Source organism: Labrus bergylta, chromosome 8 (assembly GCF_963930695.1).
Source record: "Labrus bergylta chromosome 8, fLabBer1.1, whole genome shotgun sequence".
Lineage (NCBI taxonomy): Eukaryota > Metazoa > Chordata > Actinopteri > Labriformes > Labridae > Labrus > Labrus bergylta.
Window position 1 is genome coordinate 2,807,452 of NC_089202.1, and position 20,642 is coordinate 2,828,093.

At 39.5% G+C, this 20,642-nt stretch overlaps 1 long non-coding RNA gene across 1 annotated transcript; it reads right to left on the reverse strand.

Annotated features, from left to right (window-relative positions):
• Nucleotides 1–288: 288 nt before the first annotated feature.
• On the reverse strand, nt 289–852 carry LOC136179903 (uncharacterized). The gene is made up of 3 exons (XR_010666826.1): nt 728–852; nt 581–649; nt 289–419 (listed from the first exon to the last, which is right to left on the reverse strand). It is a non-coding gene; the product is annotated as an uncharacterized lncRNA (long non-coding RNA).
• Between the last annotated feature and the right edge of the window lie 19,790 nt (nt 853–20,642).

The window sequence follows — 20,642 nt, forward strand, 5'->3', positions numbered from 1 at the left end:
TGCACTTTTATTTTCTTTTAAATTTGGTTTTATTCCTAACTATCTATTTTCTTGAATTTATCTGTAAAGAGGCTGTGGTTTTTGTTTATGTGCAGTCTTTAATTTGACAACTTGTAAGCGTTGGGAAATCACACATTATGACACCAGTGCCACATTTCTGCAAATGAGCACATAAACTCTGCTTCTGATCCTTCACACTGGTCCTTTACTACTTTTTGTTCCAGTTTTTGTGTAATAAATGCTTAAACCAGGAGATTTGATTAAAGAAAAGTACACACCATTGTTACTAAAACACTTTATTGCATGTTAAGGGATCAATCACAGCACATAATGCAGGTGGTTGATCCCCTTGAAGTTGTATGGCAGCAACGATAGCATATCATTTGACTGTCATGCTTCTGCCTGTTGGGAATCGGCCTCTGTGTGAAAGAAAAGAGACTTAAGTTGATCTCCAGCATCAGTTCTTTCTTCTCTCTTATTACTGGAAAATCATCAGAACATTAAGCAGTAAAAACACATCCACGCACAACAGAATATCCTGTTTGTATTTGTCTTGTCTTCTTCATTGAATTGAACATACCTTCCATGATTCAACTTGCATCTCTTGATTAGCAGCAACTGGATCATCATTGGCCATTGGCTCCTCCAGCTATTTGTACACAGGAAGCAATGTGTTAGCATTCTGACAAAACTCTCTGACAAAACTCTTATGTTATGTCTAATTTACATTCTTTGAGCTAAGTTCTTAATGTGACTGGGACTGCCGAGTTCTTCTGAAGGCAAATGAAGCTGAGAATGTCGACCACAGCAACAGTGAATGTCTTTATCAGATAGTGATACTGTCTGTTTGAGGTTTGGATTGCAATGAGTGGTTGTATACTTTGCTGTTTCATTGTTGCCTCATCACTGGCAGAACGTATCGTGCTTCCAGTAATGGGCTTTCATCTCGACCAAAGCTGGAGTGACTCTGGGACATTTTTTTTTTTACTTTTTGACCTAAGGCCATATTGTCTGTTGCACAACAAAAAATGAACTGTGAACTTTCAAATGAAATGGAATGTAATGTCCTGCAATTTATACATGAGAATTCGTACCCAACCCATTACATTTGCATAGCACATACAAATTTGATAACATGGGTATGAATTGTATGGATCCTCAGCTGCATGCCTCTGAAATTCTTTACCGAAATAAACTCAAGTTGCTTTTATGGTCGGACATTCATTCCTCTTGTGAGCAGCTGAAAGGTGACCTGGATTTTAAGTTATATTTGCATTGATTCTGATGTTTTTCCTCTTAAACATGAAATGTATTATCATATTTTTAATGATCTTTATTTGTATGAATTATATGTGTGGTAGGAATATTGGTTATATAGCATATTCTGTCCTTTGCTAATAAAAAGGGTGAATCAACTGCTTTTATAGCACTTTTCTCTTCTGACTATAAAGCGCTTTTATAACACAGGTCACACCTACCCATTCACACATACTGTAGATGATAGGGTCAGTCGGTATTAACTAACCCCACTCATACAAAGTCATGGCAGCAGGAGCTGGGAATCGAAACCCTGAGATTCTTCTTAAGAAACGACAGTCTCTTCCACTGAGCCACCTCCGTTTTTAGTAATAATAAATCTTTAAATGTTTTTATTAATTAAGTGTTATAGTAAACTTTTTACTTTAAGCTTTTAATTAATTCCATTACTATAAATAAACACTTAAGTGTTTTACATTATTATATTACTCTGCTGGTCCTTGAGCTAGCTGCAAGTAACCATGGTCACAAACAGCACAAATGGGTCCATACCTGTTTAAACCAGCCATATTTTGTAAAACATTACCCTTTCTATCAATTACTGTTTAATCTTCTAAAGCACAATTATTTAAGGTCATGGAAGACACATTTGTGGAAAAAAAGTATCTTAAGTCTAAATTCATGAACTTGGGCTTTGATTTTTTTTCAAACTGTGATTCATTGTTGAGTGCATTATAAACTTGATTTTGAGATGTCTTATTTGAATAAGTACTGCAAAGCTTAAAGAGTGTGTTCTAAAACCATGACTTAGGGGTACTGTTGGAGATTGCTTTAAAGAGCTGATTCTCTAAAATATTGTGTTCCTTTTCAATTTTTTGACACACTGCTACACATTAAGAAACACGCAGTAGTGCATGAACAGATTGACTCAGTGATTTTCCATGATCCCCATTGTTACTGTGATTTTACTTTTCAGGAGTTCCAGTTTATCTGTCTCATAAAAGTCCTGTATGTGTGAAACTATTGCTCTATTTGACAGTGAGGCATACAACTGTTCACTACAGAAAAACCTGAGGACGTTCCTTCAACACTTCTTCCACAATGTTGACTTGCCTGCAGTCAGGTGCCGACCACAGAGCAAGCACTGGAGCTAACTAAGGTGATTCAAAATAATACTCTGCTGGCTTTGATAATGAGGTTGCCAACTAACATCAGCCTGACGTATTTGAATTCAATAAAACACAAGGTGCATATTACTCATGACTTGTCGACTGTGAAATGAGCCATTCAATGGCACAGCAGTGTCATTTTTTCCATCACTGCATTGGAAAGTCAGCTAACTACTGTGCACCGTAAAGTACAAAATACCATGTAATTAATGGGATTAAAAAAACATGTTTGCTTTAATTTCAGTCCTAATTGCATTTAGATTAACGCGTTAGCGCTAACAGCCCTACTAATTACATTTAATGTAAGGGACAGAGTCCTACTGTACTTGTGAAAAGGTACTTGGTGACTCTTAACTGAAGAGATCCTACTTTAGGTTGGTGTTTATTCTTAATGTGTTACCTTGAGTTTATGGTGCATGACAACAGGAAAGCAAAGAGAAAATGTTCCGTCAGACAAAAAGTTGGTCAGGTGGGATGTTGATCATAGTCTTGTCCATCTGTGGTAAAGATCAATATTTTGTTTCCTTCTATCTCAGTGTGATGGGTGAGATGGAAAGTATGCTGTTACTTATCTATACTACCTACGTTACAGAGCCTGCTGTCACAACTTGCACCCCTCTCTCAGGGATAATGGGAAAGAGGGGAAATTCCTCAGGAATGTTAGATTGAAAAGGTCTTGGTTCAGCTTCAGCTACCTGACTGATTTCTTTTGGCGTTTTTTGGTTTTTATTCTTATTGTGTGTTTTTAGATTTGGAGTTATGCGTGCTAATATTTACAGTATCATTACCTATTTTGTTGTCTCTTTTTTGTTGTAATAAACGTATACTTCCTCCATCATGAGCCTGCTGTCAGGCCCTCTCTCTTTCCCGTGTTGGCCCAGGACTGATTGTCTGGTAGTGTACAGAGAAAAAAGTAAACCTGTGTAAGTCAATATGTGCAGTTTACACTGATCAAGTCTGGGGACTTCTGAACTTTGAGTAACTAGAAAACTTGCCCAACAACCAAAATCCCTCACTTCACAGTACTCTGTGTCAAAAAACAATGACCTGATGGACACCTGTGGAGCTCCACAGATTGCAACTGCTGCAGAGTACTTTATGTAACTATTCTGTTTATTCAGTGTGAGCTAAAATAATCATAATCTATACATTGATTATTATGAAAAAATTGTAATAATAATAATATAAAGTAACACTTTTAAATATTGACTTCTTTTAACACAAAATAATCATTCCATGTTTTAGGACTGCAGGAGAAATTGATTTTCCTGACACTGAATTCTCATGTTCATTCTTTCAGTAAGAGTTTCACTTTGTTTGTTGTCTAGAATATTCTTTTGTTGAATGTGAGGGTAGTATTTTTTTTCCCTGAAAGAAAAATCTCTGATTAAACGAAACCTCCCTTTAATTCTTTTTGAAAAGATTAACAAATACACCGTTATGAGAGATTTAAAATACATGACTTAAACGTGAAAAATGTTGTCATGTTGCAACATACAGCCTCTTTATGTAAGAATATATACTAAGAACACTAGAGGAGGAATTTCCCATTCTCATTCCCGGCATCCCTCAGAGAGTGATGCAAGTGTCTTCCTGACAGCAGATACACTGAAGTCCCGTCAGTGATTAGAAAACAGAGGCACGATGAGTATAAATACTGTCACATCTTCCATCTCAACCATCAGACAGAAGAAACAGACAGAGGATCTGACCAGTGCCATCCACAGAGTGAGACGATCAAACAACCTAAAGCTCTCCAAACAAGATGAAGACATTCAGAGTTGCAGTTGTTGTGGCCGTCATATTCACGTTTATTTGTATCCAGGAGAGCTCTGCTGTGCCAGTCACTGAGGTAAGAACTTTACCACAGTCATGTTATTAGTCATGAATGTTTGACCAAAATGTTCACATGTGGTTTCATGTTCAACAGCTTCCAGAGGTGGAAGAGGCAATAAGTAATGACGATCCAGCTGCTGAACATGAGGAGACTTCAGTGGAGTTATGGATGGTATGTTCAGAAAACTGAAACAATGAAGCCAATTATCAGGAGCTACTTCAGGTGGATGTGTTCTCCCTCAGGAAGCTGAGAGAGTAAACAGAGTGAGTGATGACGCTGGAGATGAACATTTCCCTCATGTCTTCTTCTCTTCTCACAGATGCCGTACAACAACAGACAGAAGCGTTCCTTTAAATGTAAATTCTGCTGCGGCTGCTGCCAGCCTGGTGTCTGTGGACTGTGTTGCAGATTCTGAAGATTCCTGCTTCAATAAACCATAAATATTAATTTGTAGTGCTTTATCCTTTGTTCATGTGTAGCCCATGTTCTTACTCATGTGACAAAATATTTGGCTGGTCACACCCTGCATAAACACAATAAACTTCTACATTATAGTTTTATTATTTTGAACTCTTGTTTTCTTAATTACATTAGTTCTTTCTGCATCTCTTAAGTTTCTTAAGAGATGCATCATCGTCCTGATTGCATTTAGAGAATGTAAGGCATTTAAGAGGAGAGCAAAAATGCAAAGAATAACTAAAGGATGTGATTCGAAATGAATATGTTTATGAATTCTCTTAGACATATTGTTAACAAAAATAAAAGTCCTACAATACAATCTTACTCCTTGGCAAATAGTCTGTAATGTGCTTGAAACCTCTCTCTTTTGGTCGGACTCTCTAGATTGATGTGTTGCTATCCAAAAAATAAAGGCAAATGGTTAATTTGATATTTTTAAGTGATTTGCAAAAGTACATTTATTCATTCAAATACAATTCATAAATAATTAAGTTGCAGCATGCAGACATAAGACATGACAGTGCATCAGGAGTTACCTTTGCACTATGTTCTTCTAGTGAACTTTGTTTTATTCTTTGTTTCCCCATTAATTTATTAGTGAAGAGGCGATGTCGTTTTTTTATGTACAGCTCTTTATTTGACAAAGTGATAAAAACTAACAAATGATAAAACCCCTTCATTTACAACTACAGTCATGCACATCCAGCTCTGCCTTTCTGCAACATAAGTAAACTCAGTGCCTACATTTACATAGGATATACTTGATTTCGGCTGTATTTATGTGTAAAATGTTGCACATTCTTGCTTTAAGTGGTTGTTAATAAAATCCCAGAGTAGTGCAGAAATCTTCAGAAGGAGCAACAGATACCACACAATGCAGCTCCATCAGAGTTTAGTGTAGCAGAACTAGCATCCTGTGATGTTGCTAAGCTTGACCCAATATGTTATTTATACCTGGGACTTCCACTGTTGCCTCATCACTGTCAAAACAGCATCAAAATGATGCTTGTTTTGACAGTGATGAGGCAACAGTGGAAGTGAGATGAAGATTGGGTAATGATTAGTTTTTTGCCCTTTGACCTTAGTGCCCCTTGCATAGAATCATATCAAGCATGAACAAGCTTATCTACCAACCACTATTTGATCTTTGATAAAATCTACAGAAAGGATGAACACATGCTATTTGCTCTCGTGTCTGACTGAACTGTTTGGAAATATTCCCTTTTATTTGCTCCTTCCTGCCCAGCTACTTGTTCTCCAATCATGAGCAGAGAGACATTTTGACACAAAACTGGGCACTTTGCCAACACATGTGTAACACAGGAAGAAAATCCTATGGCAGGCTGTTGTAATTAGTCCAATAAATGTTTTTACTTGGATGTATTTGCAACAAAGTGGGGCTTATTACTGCATGCATGGGTTTTATTGTTGGAGCTTGTAAGCGGATGATGTCTTCTGCACAGAGTCAAAGGCCACTGCTTTTCTGTGGTAATGAAACAATTTTACAGGAGCCCTTGCAATAGCAAAACCTGCGTTTCTGCCGCTCTAGATGCAAAAATGTGAAAAACATACTGCAGGGTTTCTTAAATTAGGATGTAATAAATTATTTACCCTTAGTTGCTTTTCCACTTCTCCTGATAAAAGATGTGAGGATCCCTCTGCAATGGCACTCTTCATTAAACATGCATGAACATATGAACAGATTTGTATGAACTACAGTACGGCTTTCAATAAAATCAGAGCTTTTGTAAATGTGTTTATTACTGTTTCTAATACCAGATTATAACTGGCCAATTACAGCATTCCAGGGTCTTTTATTTGTCTAAAGCAAACAGTTGAAAGCAACTCTGATAACAGGACAATCGCTTATCATATATCAATCTGCAGAAAGCACTACAGGAACACAGGGAAGGGTTAAATACACAAAAAGTCAGAAGCTGTGACAGAGAAATAAAAAAAAGGACAATGACACATGAAGTAAACAAGATGAATCATGGTAGGAGATACAACAGTGTTTAAAAAAATGTAAACGGAGACTAACAAGCCCTTCACTTATAATGATTTAAAAAAACAAATGTTTTCAATAAAGGTTATGTAATAGGGCGTGGTTATTAAGTTGTTATTCAGTATAATGTATAAAAAAAAATATTGATTTAAAATGTTATATGGGTCTAAAGTTACTGATTGGTGACATGTTTCCGGTCTTGGGAACTAGACTCCAGGTGCAGGGGGCCTCCGGGCCTCCATTGACTGACATCATCATTTGCACATGCTCATTTGCTCCTCTTCAATACCTGCAATACCTCCAGTTCATAGATGTAGACACACTGAAAGCCTTACCTTGATGTGCAGAAGCTGCCAGTGAGGACTCTGAAGGTTCTTGCGATAGATGTGGCTTTTCACAGGGCGGTGATGCAGATACAGTAAGGGGGAGCAGGAGAGGGTGATAAGGAGGGGGTCAAGCCAGCTGGCCCATATTGCTGCCACATGAATGGATTTGTGTTTAGGGGTAAAATAAAAGGGATAAAGTTGAAGGATGATTTCTTAGTGATCCCGATCAATTGAAAGGTAAACAGAGAGTTAGCCCGGATGTGAGTGGTTGGCTGGAAATGTGCACAATTTGGTATTGATGAGTGATGTAATGAGAGGCCATTTGTATTGCGGTCCCTATGTGGTAAAGCCTACAAAGCATCCCCTCAAAGAGCTTTAGTTGCTTGGCCTCTAATTTTCTTTGACTGTGTCCTGCTGTTAGTTAATTAAGCCACAAGATCGCCGGTCAGACTCGACAGATCCTTTTTCGCTCTGCTTCCTGGGAGGCAATACGTATATATATATATATATATATATATATATATATATATATATAGCAGTCTCATGGGGACCCTGCGCGGTGGTTGTTTTAAGGTGATAGAGCTGTCTGTTGCGGCCAGCTCGGTCACAGCCTGTAAAAATGTTTGTGAAGTGAAGAACCCAGAAAGTGTGGTCTTGTGCCAAAAAAAGGGTCTTCAGTCCCTCTGAGCACAGTAATGACAGAGCGACACATACCTCTGCAGATGTCGGGTTACTGGGAAGTCACTCGCTCTGCGTCTTTGTTGTAAACAAACTTCTCATTCTTTTATTAGACATTATAACAGACTGTATTTGTGCTGTACCCATCTTATGCCTAGATCTCATTAAACCTACCTAGACTACAATTAGCATGGCATCTTAATTGGCCTGGAAACTTAATTAATCTATATAACTTTGGAGGCAGGCCCATAAAGACGTACACTCACATGGCTGTAATATGTCAATGGAGACACTTGCAATGGAAATGCTTAGTCTTTCAGCCACCCAGGAGTATTTAGTAAGCAAAATGGCCTTTTCAACACCGCATCTTGTCCCCTTTTTCAAATTCTTAACACCCACCACTTATTCCAAGCGGGCGGTGAAAATGAGGCACACTGGAAATGGCTCCTGTTCTATCCAGGTCGCTTTACACCCGACTTTTATAACGCAACGCGGCAAGCATTACACGATGAGGGACTAATGATATATTTTCTCAGCTGGAACGTGGGAAATGCTCCGCCGACCCAACACAGTGTAGCGTCTCAGTAAATTAGCGTGCCACACTAAGCGAAAAAAAGTGAGCAGCTTGCCAGAGCCGTGCAATGCTTGGGACTCGTAGTGTAACAGGCTGTAATACCACACAGTGGGAGAGCCACTGGAGATATTGAACGTATGGGGAAAGGAAGCCCACTGTCAGCGAGAAGTCAGCAAGACACTCTTAAAACCCAGACTTCACCCCTCTGACAGCTCGGAAATATCCTTTTTAATAAGGGGGGAAAGTGGATTTGGCCAGACATCATCGTTCCTCCCATGGAAACTCATCTGTCCTGGTGTGAGGCGACACCCTCAGTGACTTCTAACTAAAGGGTTGAGTGGAGCAGACTGCTGCAGACCACCAGGCATGCAATGCACGTTGTATGCAATTCTCTGACTCCCTCTTTTTCTCTCAGTAAGTCAGTGGTTTTATTTAAATGTGTTTATTACTTATGTGCTCTTGTGTTATGTATACTTGTTTTCATCACATGGCTCTTGTGATATCACGCATCGACTACTGCAACTCTCTACTGGCAGGTCTTCCTACATGCACTATCAAACCCCTGCAGATGATACAAAATGCAGCAGCACGACTGGTCTTCAACCTTCCTAAAAGAGCACATGTCACTCCGCTGTTCATCTCCTTACACTGGCTCCCAGTTACTGCTCGCATCAAATTTAAAACTCTGCTGCTCGCTTACAAAACAGCGACAAAAACGTCTCCTCCTTACTTTAACTCTCTCATCCAGGTCTACACTCCCTCCCACTCACTACGCTCTGCCAATGAAAGGTGTCTGATCCAACCTTTACAACAGGTTCCTAAGCCTCTGACTAGACTCTTCTCCTCTGTCGCCCCCCAGTGGTGGAACGAACTTCCAAACTCCATTGGCTCTGTAGAGTCCCTCTGCACCTTTAAGAAAAAGCTAAAGACCCAGCTCTTTCATGAATACCTACTAACTTAATGATGATGGTGTCCATATTATTGATGATGATGATGGTTGTGATGATGGTTTTTGTTCAATAACGACGACTTATAAGATGGTTTCTATACTGATTAGAGCTCTCAAGAACTGCCCTCAATGTTGTGCTTTGCCTCTGGTCACTTCCTGTCAGCACCTGAGTGTCCAATCAGACTCAAAGCTGATCGTTTGCTCTTAGTGACATTGCTCCCTTTTTTTCTAGATCCTTGCTTGTGTTGTACTTACTCTCTGATGTACGTCGCTTTGGATAAAAGCGTCTGCTAAATGAATTGTAGAATTGTAGAATGAACTGAAAGTCAGGAAATATCTGATCTCTTATCAACTGACTGTTTTGACAGAGCTGAACTACTGATTAACTTCTATGTTACTTTTGAAGGTCATCAGCATACTGTCTAAAATGTAAAACTGGTTTGTTAGTAGGCAAAAGCTGGAATTAATGCATAGAAATGTACTCTCACGCAATGTGCTTATTAGGTATGTCAACTGTAAAAATCAAACCATCGATGCCTGTTTTCATACCGCAGCAACAAAAGTACAACAAAAGTCAGAGGCAGCCCATTTTTAAAGTGATTTTTTTCAATTACAAAAATATTCAAGCAAACTCCTGCAAAGGAAGTGAAAATGTTTACCAATGTGTTTATGCAATTTAGACAGTGTCACTTCCACTGTCACATATTTTGCTCTCTGTCTGTTTGTAAAAAGCATGGTTTCTCTCCAATAGACAGCCAATATCTGCAGGATGGTTCACCGGATCTTTAAGGGATTCTATTTGGAAATGTCTCAGTCAACCGACCAAATTTGGATCTTGAAAAAATCCCAAATTCACACACATGAAAAAGATATTTAATGCTGTTTAGAGAAAGATGCACAAGTCTCTGATAGGACCTTATAACTCACCTTGCGTTCCTTCATCAGCACTGTGTTCCCTTCCTGTGAATCTCTATGGCTGTGTCCGAAATCACACACTCATTCCCTCTCCCTACTCACTATATAGTGAGTAATGTGTAGTGGACTATATAGTGCATCATTGTAGTCATTTACTCACATATTTTTAAATCTAAACTCATGTATTTGTGCTCACAGACTCAGGTCTGGTGTCCAACTAACCTTTGACTCTTTATTAAACACATCATAGATTTCAGTAAAAAAGATGAACTTTAGTGTATTTCTTAGTTCATGCTGGTCGCTCTTTTTGTTCTTCTGAGAGATGTCGAGTCAAATGCCACTTTCTACTTGTAAAAAATCTTTGAACTGCAATACCTGATGGTTTATATTGCTAGGACCATCACTTGTACACTACTTTTCACAATGCATTGTGGGATACAATAAGTGGACTATATAGGGTATGATCATACTCACTCAGAATTAGGAGACCGCTACAAAAAGGTTTGTTCACTATAATTGTGCTGGACGAGTTAAGAGAGACACATATCCCTTCTGAATTCCGAACCCAAGCCATGTTGATGACCTTTGAACTTTGAGCAGGGACTTTGAATGGGGAGGTATGTCACGATGTTAAGACAAACCTTGCCTTGTAAATCTTCTATATTGTATTGATGAAATGTGGCATGAGCAGCCTTTGGATAATTTTTTGTAAGTGTTGTAAATTTCATTACAAAGACACAAGTGTCAGAGCTTCTGTATTTACACGAGCAGCTGTGAGGCTTTCCTTCCATTGTTCCCAAGTTAAATAACAACCCTGCCCAGCCCTCACCAACAGCTCCTCTCATTGATCTGTGCACAGACAAACATCAACTTTAACTCACTGGATTAATTTCAAACCTCTTTTGAAACTATTCCTGATTTTTGACACACTGATCATACCTTTACTAGTCAACAGAGGCGTTTTAACCATTGATGTGCCATTTTTGCTGGTTGTAAATTCCCTACAGTATTTAAAAGATATCTTGACTATCGCTCAGCCACAGATCAACAAAGTGCACCATCTGGTGAACAATGAGTGATTTTGGACACAGTCTGTCATATCCTTGATCCTTCTCAGACAAGGGTCTGAGTTATTGCAAATCATTGGAAATTATTTGATGATATCCTTGTATCTATCACTAAATGCAGTTGCTCAAAAATCTGGTGAGGCAATATGCAGCAATCATTTTGATATGTGTCTCATTTTAAAGAATACACAACACAAATCAAATGCTGATGATATCATTTTAAGATCAGATCTCCCGGTATCATTTGTGAGACTCGTGACAGATCCATAAACTTGGACATCAGTAGATCCTGCTGGATACATATCCCCTTTTTTCCAGTGTAATCGGCATGTATTGACGACATGTACCTTTGTTTGTTGGTTTGTTTGAAATGACAACAAAAATCAGCTCGATTTTACCAATCAGTATTCTTTGAAAACTCTTCCTTTTGGTCTATAGCATCTAACCCTAACCCTCTGGACAAAAAGGCAAACACATAATGTTTGGAGAAACAGAACAGCCAATCGCATGTCTTGAAATACTTTCAATGTAGTAATGAATGTAGTTTGAAATAATGACTTCATTGATGGTCCCTTAATCTGTTTCTTCCAAAGATTCATTCAATTAGGAGCAACAAAAGGCTCACACAGGCTTGAACTCTACATTGGTTAACTGAAATCTAAATGTTTAAGAGAGCCACATTACCTATTTTTTTATGATTTTGATTATAATGGGGTCTTATTTAAAACACATGGATGTAGTAATATTCAGCAGCTGTGCACCTCTGCCTCCGGGGCATTCTTTGTTCAGCTAGGAGGAAGGGGGGGTGGGGGGGTGGGGGGGGGGGCGGGACAGAAAAGGGAAAAGGAAAAGAAAAACTTCCACATGCTAACATTTACACAGTGATTTCTTTTAATTGCACTCTACTTTTTAATTTGCCCTGGACTAATGCTTTTAAAAGCAGGACTGGAGGTATTTTATTGAAGTCATGCCTTGTGCCGGACCAAGTTTTATTTTTATTTTTTCTTTCTTTTACTGATTGCTGTGGCCTCGTTGCCTGGCTCTTTCCTACCTGACAAAATGCGTTATTGCTTTCATTCCCTATGTCAAACATGCCACACAGCATTAAGGCTTGGAAAGCCGACAGGAAACCAAACTGACTGGGTCGAGCTTCCTCCAGGTCTCCTCTTCAAAGGATTACAATAAATTAACGTTCCTTGTACTGGTTGAGCGGCAGAGTCAAAAAAAAATCATGCTTTAAAGGGGGTTTGAACTGGAAACGCAGACGGCCTAATAAATACATGTTGCTTTTTAAAGGAAAAGAGTAGAAAGTGAAAGTGATCCTAATCTAAGCAGCCAGCAGGCAGGCGTAATATTTAGTTAAACACTTCCAGTCATAATAAAGAATATGTCAAAACAGTGAAAATACACCCGGAGTTGATGAGCTGCTTATAAGTTTTGAGTTGCATGACATCTGAGAGCCTCTGATATTGTAGCAGGAGGACATTTCTCATTTAAAAAACAAGAAGTCAATCGAGACTCGATCCAAATATTTCCCAGTAAGTAAATCCTGATAAGTAAATCCTTCTTCTTCCTCTTCTTCTTCTTCACTGACTACAAGAAACACCCTCACCCTGATGAGAAAAACAACAGTAACATTTTTCTCTCTGATATTTATGATTATGAGCCCCCGGTTTGTTTGACCCTATATTTCTTCTGTCAGACTCTCTGCATTACAGCATCCACTGCCAGGAAGAGCCTGGCAGAGCCTGGCAGAGCCCAGATCAGCTGTAAAACAAAGTCTGGAACAATGTCTGGAAGTCTAATGTCTGGACAGCGCCCTGTACTCCAGGTTTACCATCATAAAGACATAACCAAGGGTAATCGCAGAAAAATAGATTTAGTAATAGTTTAGTTTGTCTTTCCTTATCGGAAACAAAAACAAAAAAAACTTTTAATGTTGCAGTCCAACACACAACTTTTTTTTATTCTCTTACTTTAAAACTGTTTCCCTTCCCTCCATGTTTAGTTTAACGGCATCAGAAGTGGCAGTCTGTGAAAGCTGTGATCAAATTTGACCTTACTCAGCAAAAAAATAAATTATACTGAATATTTCCCTGTAATTAAAGGTCGATTTCTCCAGGCCAGTTTCAACTGTTATTCAACCTCCTCCACTTTTGCTGATCGGGTTCTCCTGAAAGAGTTTATATGATCAAGTTTTAGGATTAGCAAAGGTGGGAAAGGACAAGACGACCACGAGCCCTTTCACACAGGAAGTCCTCGACAGTAACGTCAATAAGAGCGAGGGATTTAAATGCTAAATGGATTTTAGCTTGTGTAGCACTTTTTTGTCTTCTGACTACTCAAGGTGCCTTTACTGTACACCGCAGGTCACACCTACCCGATCACACCCATTCACGCACTTATGGCAGTGTGTACACAGGTGTATGTAGAGGGACCATCAGTATTAACTAATCTCATTCATCCACACCACACGCCGCGGACAAAGGCGCGGGAGCAATTTGCGGTTAAGTGTCTTTCTCAAGGACACATCTGACATGTGGATGCAGGATATGGGGATCAAACCCCCGACCATCCAGTTAGGGGATGATTGACTTTATCAACCGAGCCATGGCTGCCCACACACACACACACACACACACACACACACACACACACACACACACACACACACACACATGACACACACTTAGATGGATGGTTTTTTTTAAATACACGTGTATTTTGTGTTAAGACTCCACAGTTATGTAAATGTGACAACTTTTAGGCAAGTAAACATAAATATTAAACTGGATGTGCAGGAATCCAAGGCTCTGAGCAACTGATGCAATTCAACCTCTGATTATAACATCAATCTGGGAGGCTGAGAACATTAGGGTTACAAGGTGGTTTAACACAGGTTTGTTAGTAGGCTATGGGCATTCTTATATAATATGGACAATCTGGTAATCTGTAACCTCTAATGGTTGTGGATGGATGTCTTAAGAAAAAGTAAAACAAAAAGTAAATAAAAAATTGACCATTATTATATTGTAATGCCTGAGGTGGATTAGTTGGAAGATCGTATACATATTTGGTTTCTTTGTTTTCATGATGTTTCATAATCGTATGGCTTAATTTACCTCATCTTCTTTTGAAATGGTCAAATGGCTCCAGGGGAAAAAAAGGAACAAGCACCACTTAACAGTTCAACTAAAATAATTAACCCCCAGCATCAGGATGTTTTGTTGCATCACTGTTTTCATCAACAAGGGCAGCTTTCAGGAACTTCATATTGTTTCATATTAACCCTTGAAAACCTCAACATCTGATGCACTTTGCACATGAGTACTGTATACTGGGCCTGTTTGTGCTGTTTGTGCTGTTTGTGAACACTCTCCATTTGTTGACATCCTTCTAAACCTCGCTGCCATACTCTCAGCAGATGTGAAGAGTGCTCGACACCCAGACGAGCTTGGGGTTGGATGCTGTTTTTTTCTGATGAATCAGCTCCTTAGAATAAACATGAATGCTTCATTAGAGGGGCAAATGGAAAAGTGAGTGTTTATGATCCCAATTACCACCTTTGCTTTAGTGCCTGCTTTAATCATAGCCATATTCCTTTTCTCACTCAACACTACAAAGCCTCCCACTACAACACCACACACATGCACACACAAATAAAACCCAGCTACACTCTCAGTTCATTTGTGGCACAGCACAGTCAACGTGGGAAAGACATATACCTTTGTTAAACTTTTTACAGATTCGATGCCTCAGATGTCTCATCTTCTTTTATCAGATTAAACATGAAAACCAATGTGAATGATCAACTCAAATCAAAGCTTGATCTAAAGGCAGCTGGACTCGATTGAAGATCTTGAACAAATAGCTGACCTTTTGTGACTTGCATGTATTATTCATTTGTTACTTTAATTCTTTTAAAGGCTTCCCTTCATAGGCCTTCCACATGTAGGCTTACTCACACACAGTCAAATAACCTGTGGCACAAAACCTTTTCACCATGATGATCATCATTACAGTTAATCACCGTTCATTTCCAGTTTCACAAGAGGCCATGAGATCAAAAACACAGAGTATTTTCAGCATTTTCCTGTGACACGCTCTGCAACAACAGTTAGGAGTAATTGAAACAATGTGCAGCGTATCAACACTCTCAGTTACTGAACCATCACCAAAGTGTGCGGATACCGAGATAATGACGGGAACTGGTTTGCTCAGTGGTGCTGCACTTTGTTCTGTTACATGATACGACAGCAACACCATCTTGTGGTTATAACAGGTAAAAGCTCACTCATGCACAGCTTCAGGTTTCCCCCCCATATGAGGCAGTAACACATTGATACTCAGAAGAGAAGATGGATAAAACAAGTGATTTGATCAATGGATTTTGTCGTCCACTAAAATTAATAAAAAGTATCACATTCCTTCAAGGCACTTCTTTTTTTTTTTTCCTTCAAGGCACTTGTGAAAAGTTTTGCTTTGAAGCTTTTTAAAATCACTAACTTACTCTGGGATGCCACTGAGTTGGGAAAATGTCATGCACAGTTTAAACAATTTAGAATGCAACTGAGAAACTAATCCAGAATATACCACACAGTACATATCACAGATACTCTGAGATTCTGGTGGTGTTATTTGAGTCTCAGAGACACGTGTAGTAGTGGCCTATATGGACATCTGTGCAGGTCTGTTTTGTGACGACTCAACAAAGAAAGGTGGTGATGTACTTACAGGTGTATGTGTAATTTTGGTGACTGTTTAAAAAGCTGACACAAGAGAGACTCAGTGCACATTCAGCTGAAGCACTCTGTGCCTGTTGCCACTTTACCTCACTTTATATTAATTGCAGTTCTATTCTATCTGTAATATGTTGAAAATTGTATTCAACCCACAAAACACCATTCTCCTATTGTCCATTGTTATGTCAATTTTTCATATTCATGTTTAAGAAATGACCAAGAAAGCCACACCTCTCTCTTAAAGGCTTTCTATGTGATTTTTCACACTTAAATATAATAGAAATCAAGTATATCCTCTGAAAATAACTCTGTGAGTCATGACTGTCTACAATGGGTGTAACACCCGAGTCCCACTGTCTGTGATGTTTTCAGAGTTTTCAGAGTCCTATCTTCACTTTGTTTACATCGCCGGGACGGCCGGCTGACTCCTCCCCTCGTGTATAAAAGTTGTTTAATTGAGGGACTAGAGAAAAGAAGAATAACATACTGTACTCACTGCTTAACTGTGTTTCTAGATCACGCTCATTTCAGGTAAATTTACATGCAGTGTGAAGATACCAGCATAATAAAGATCACTAGCATTAGCATGCTAACACAACAATGCAGCGCAAATTGTTTTTGTTTCATGCTGGTGCTCAAGGGCGACATCTGCTGGATAAAAAAAATGCATATAAAGCCTTTAAGGAGGAGGGGCCTGCAGGATAAACAGCAGAACACCTCTGTACTCAAAGCCTGACACAGGGCAGATATGATATTACTGTAGCATCTTTCATTTCTACCTCTGCTTTATTTATTTACTATTATTTATCAGGCAGACAACTCATGTCGGTATAGTTTATAATATGTATTGCAGTAGAAAACAATTTGTTTTTTTGCTGATAGGCTCCAACCTCATCAATCCTCAGTTTTATTTGACATGCAGAAATTAGAGGAGTGATGGGATGATATCTCAAACCCTCCACAAGTGGCTGCTGTGATGGTAGTGGTGGTGGTGAGGCTGAGCAAGAGTGCAGTACTGGTGCAGGACAGAGCTGCATTGAAAGAGCTGAGGGAGAGACCGGAGGTGTTGTCGGGTGATTGTGGATAATGACGCATGTCAAGTGTGAAGTCAGTTCAGTTGACTGCCTGAACTAGCTTGCCTTATTTCTTTACTTGCCTATTCATTTGATGGTATACTGTTTACCATTTTATTCACATGTAATGTTTGTTCAAATAAAAAAAATCAAATCCTAAACCTTTAAAGGAAGAATATGCGACTTTTTGATCCAGCAGATGTCGCCCTTGAGCTCCAGCATGAAACCAAAACAACTTGCACTGCATTGTTGTGTTAGCATGCTAATGCTAGCGATCACACTGCATGTAAATTTACACAAAATGATAGAAACGCTTACGTGACATTCAAATAGGCAGTGAGTACAGTATGTTATTCTTCTTTTCTCTAGTCCCTCAATTAAGCAACTTTTATACGCAAGGGGATGAGCCGGCCGTTCGTCATGTCCATGTAAACATGCTGTAGATACAGCTCAGAAAGCATCACACACAGATCGCAGGACTCAGGTGTCACATTCGTTGTAGACAGTCATGACTCACTGAGTTATTTTCAGAGAATATCTTTGATTTCTGCTATATTTAAGTGTAAAAATGTGAAAATTCTTCCTTTAACTAGATCAAGCAGGCTTTAATCCAGCTTCAGATGAACCTGTGTTAAAAGCATAGACTTTTCAAAATAAAGCAACAAGCAACTATGAAACATTGTGTACTGAAACACATTTGATTAAACTTCAGAGTCAAAATGCAGACAGCGTTTTTTTAAACTTTTATTTGATTTGATTTTATTAAAAAAAACATCCTGGCTGTATTTTGACTCTAACATGAGGACAGAGGCAGAAGGAAGTACAGCAGGAACATGGCTCCTTAAGTCACTTATAACCTCCACATTTTCCAACGACGTTCTCCTCCTTTAATGTCCAACGTTTGATTTGTGGTCTTTGTCTCAGTGACGGCGTTTCCTCGATTCGATACATCTTTAGAATTTAGCGTGTCCTTTATTTCACTCTAATTTCCTTTACATGGTGTGCACGCCAAAAAGAAAGAAAGAAAGAAGGGCTGCACTGCTGTATGGAGAGATGCGACAGTTCAAACACACTGTGGTTCATTAAAGACATCCTGTTGGCTTCACAAGGGAAAGAGATCCCATACCAGCCTGCTGGTGCTCTGGTTTGCCCTCTAAACCCACGCTGGCCAGACCACATCAGACCACATCAGTGCTGGAGCTGGAAATCACAGGACGACCGTGGTCAACCATACAGAACAATACAATTTATATTTGTCATTTCTTTCCAGCCCGGTGTTCAGTAGCCGGTACAAGATTGATGGTCACTCCAGGATGCCATTATGGCATTCTGTGATGTTTTATGTCACATTTGTAGTGGCAGGTCTGTCACTGCAGTCTCACTGCAGATGAATGAAACCCTTTACTTTACTGGACTTCACACAATGCAGAATCTTTATTTAATGAGACAGATTGTGCTCAAAGAGAACGTAATAAGAGGTTACAACCGCCGTCTGTACTGTAACTAATGGCATTCAGACGGAGGAAACAAGCATGTCAGGCTTTTGGAGGGAGAGTTTTGGTTTCAATAAGTCATGTTGTAATGAGCTGGAGGAGTCACCACCTCAGTTGACTCACAGGAAGAAAGTTGATAGTTGAGGTTGGATCAGAAATTGCTGAGGTTCAGGGAGAAAGCACGGAGAAGGAACAAGAATCCTGAGTGATCAACAGCGTCCACTGCGCTCATTGTGGACGGTTAACTTGATGTCTATTTGGGGAACGGCGGTCACATTTGTAGAGAAAACAAACTTCTGAAAATAAATTCATTCCAAATCCTTTCTGTACATGGTTATTTTCATAGTCGTAGTATTCCAATATACACTCCTACTGTCTTACATCAATAACACATTCCAGTCTCAGTGGATAGAATCATGTTTTAGAGCATCACTTGGGGACAGAGGCGCAACAGGCAAGGCAGGCAACTGCTTGGGGCCCTGTGACCAGTAGGGGTCCCCTGAGGGCCCACAAACTTCTAACCACAGCAGCGACCAAAAATGTGCAAATTTTACAATGACAGTGGGCAACCTCCCCAAGGGCGCCCCATCAGACAGTACTCACTCTCTCTCATTGCCCTGCAAAGTGTTGCACACATTATATGGATAATATCAGGACAATGGCTGACATAGTGGTGAAAAATGGGGGTTGTAGGGCCCCCAATTATTTCTTGACTGGTGCCCTAACAGACTCTAGAATCGCCTCTGGGGACAGTAGACGTGTAATCTAGTTAGTTATTAAACAGAGCAGTTCTAACTTCCTCCAGTCTCAATGATGAGACTGGAGGAAGTGAGAAACAGTTCAGTTTCATGTTATAAAATCAAAAATACTTTACTTTGGTTACAGTCTAAATAAACTGGATCTGAATTATAATTCTCATATAATTCTCTGAAACTACAACCAACCCCTTTAACAATACATGTCAGTACTTGGCCAAGGTCACATATTATACTCCTTTACAACCAGTGTCAATAAGTCTCAGAGCTCCCCAAAACATGTCTCTGAAGTTTCTTGCTAAAAATCAACTCTGATCCTGTATCTTATCATGCCTATAAACCCCTCTGCGTCTGTAGCTTTAAATACAGGTGAGCTGATATGTCTGCGCATATTTGATCAATTATTTCTATTAAACAAGTAAAGCAGACTTAATTAGCCGGACGGGAAACCAAAGAAGGCAACTACAGTTTGACATTCAGTGAAATTGGACGCCCATCCAGCCACACAGACAAATGGACTATACAATAAAACCACACATAATCATCATACACACGACAACAAACTTTGTAAACAGTGTGACAGCAATGGCCTGCCGTTCATACAGTACGATAACAAAGCAGACACGACGGTCTACAACACATGCACCCACAAACAAAAGACCAGCATCTAAGCGTAATCACAAATAATGATGAAACAACTTACCAATGAAGTCTTCATCATAGACTGTAAATATTTCAGTTTTACAGGTTTTCATCAACACTGTTGCTTTCCTGCACGGAGCTGGGTGCTCCTCTCTAACATGTTTATTTGCTTGGCTAGTAGCGTTTACGTTAGTGGAGCTAGCAACGGGAGGAGACTTGCCAGGTTGAGTTGTTGAGGGTCGAGTTGTCAATGAGAAAAAGTTTTTTAATTAGTTTTTTACACCTTTAATTGTTACGAAAAACTGCGAGGTAAACAGAAATAAAGCAGACAGACGACTAGGTTTTTAAAACTCCAGACAGCAGCGGGGGCCCAGCAAAGGGGGTGCTAAGGGGTGACATTACAAACAGGCCACAGCACCCCGCTGGTGCTGTTAGCTGCCGAAGTTGAGAACCCCCTTGGTAGTGGAGGGGGGCCCCTCTCTGCTCTACAAAATACATTGGGTGCGTTCAAATTGTCCCTCCTATCTCCTTTCACTATCCACTTTACCTTAACCCCGGAAGCATTTAAGTGGCGGCCATGATAAGAGCCATTCGAATTCTCTAAAAGTTAAGAAAAGGCGGGTCAATGCTTCCTTTATAACCTCCTTTAGCATAGGATACACTGGACCATCCTTTACGAAAGGAGATGAGATTTGACGCCC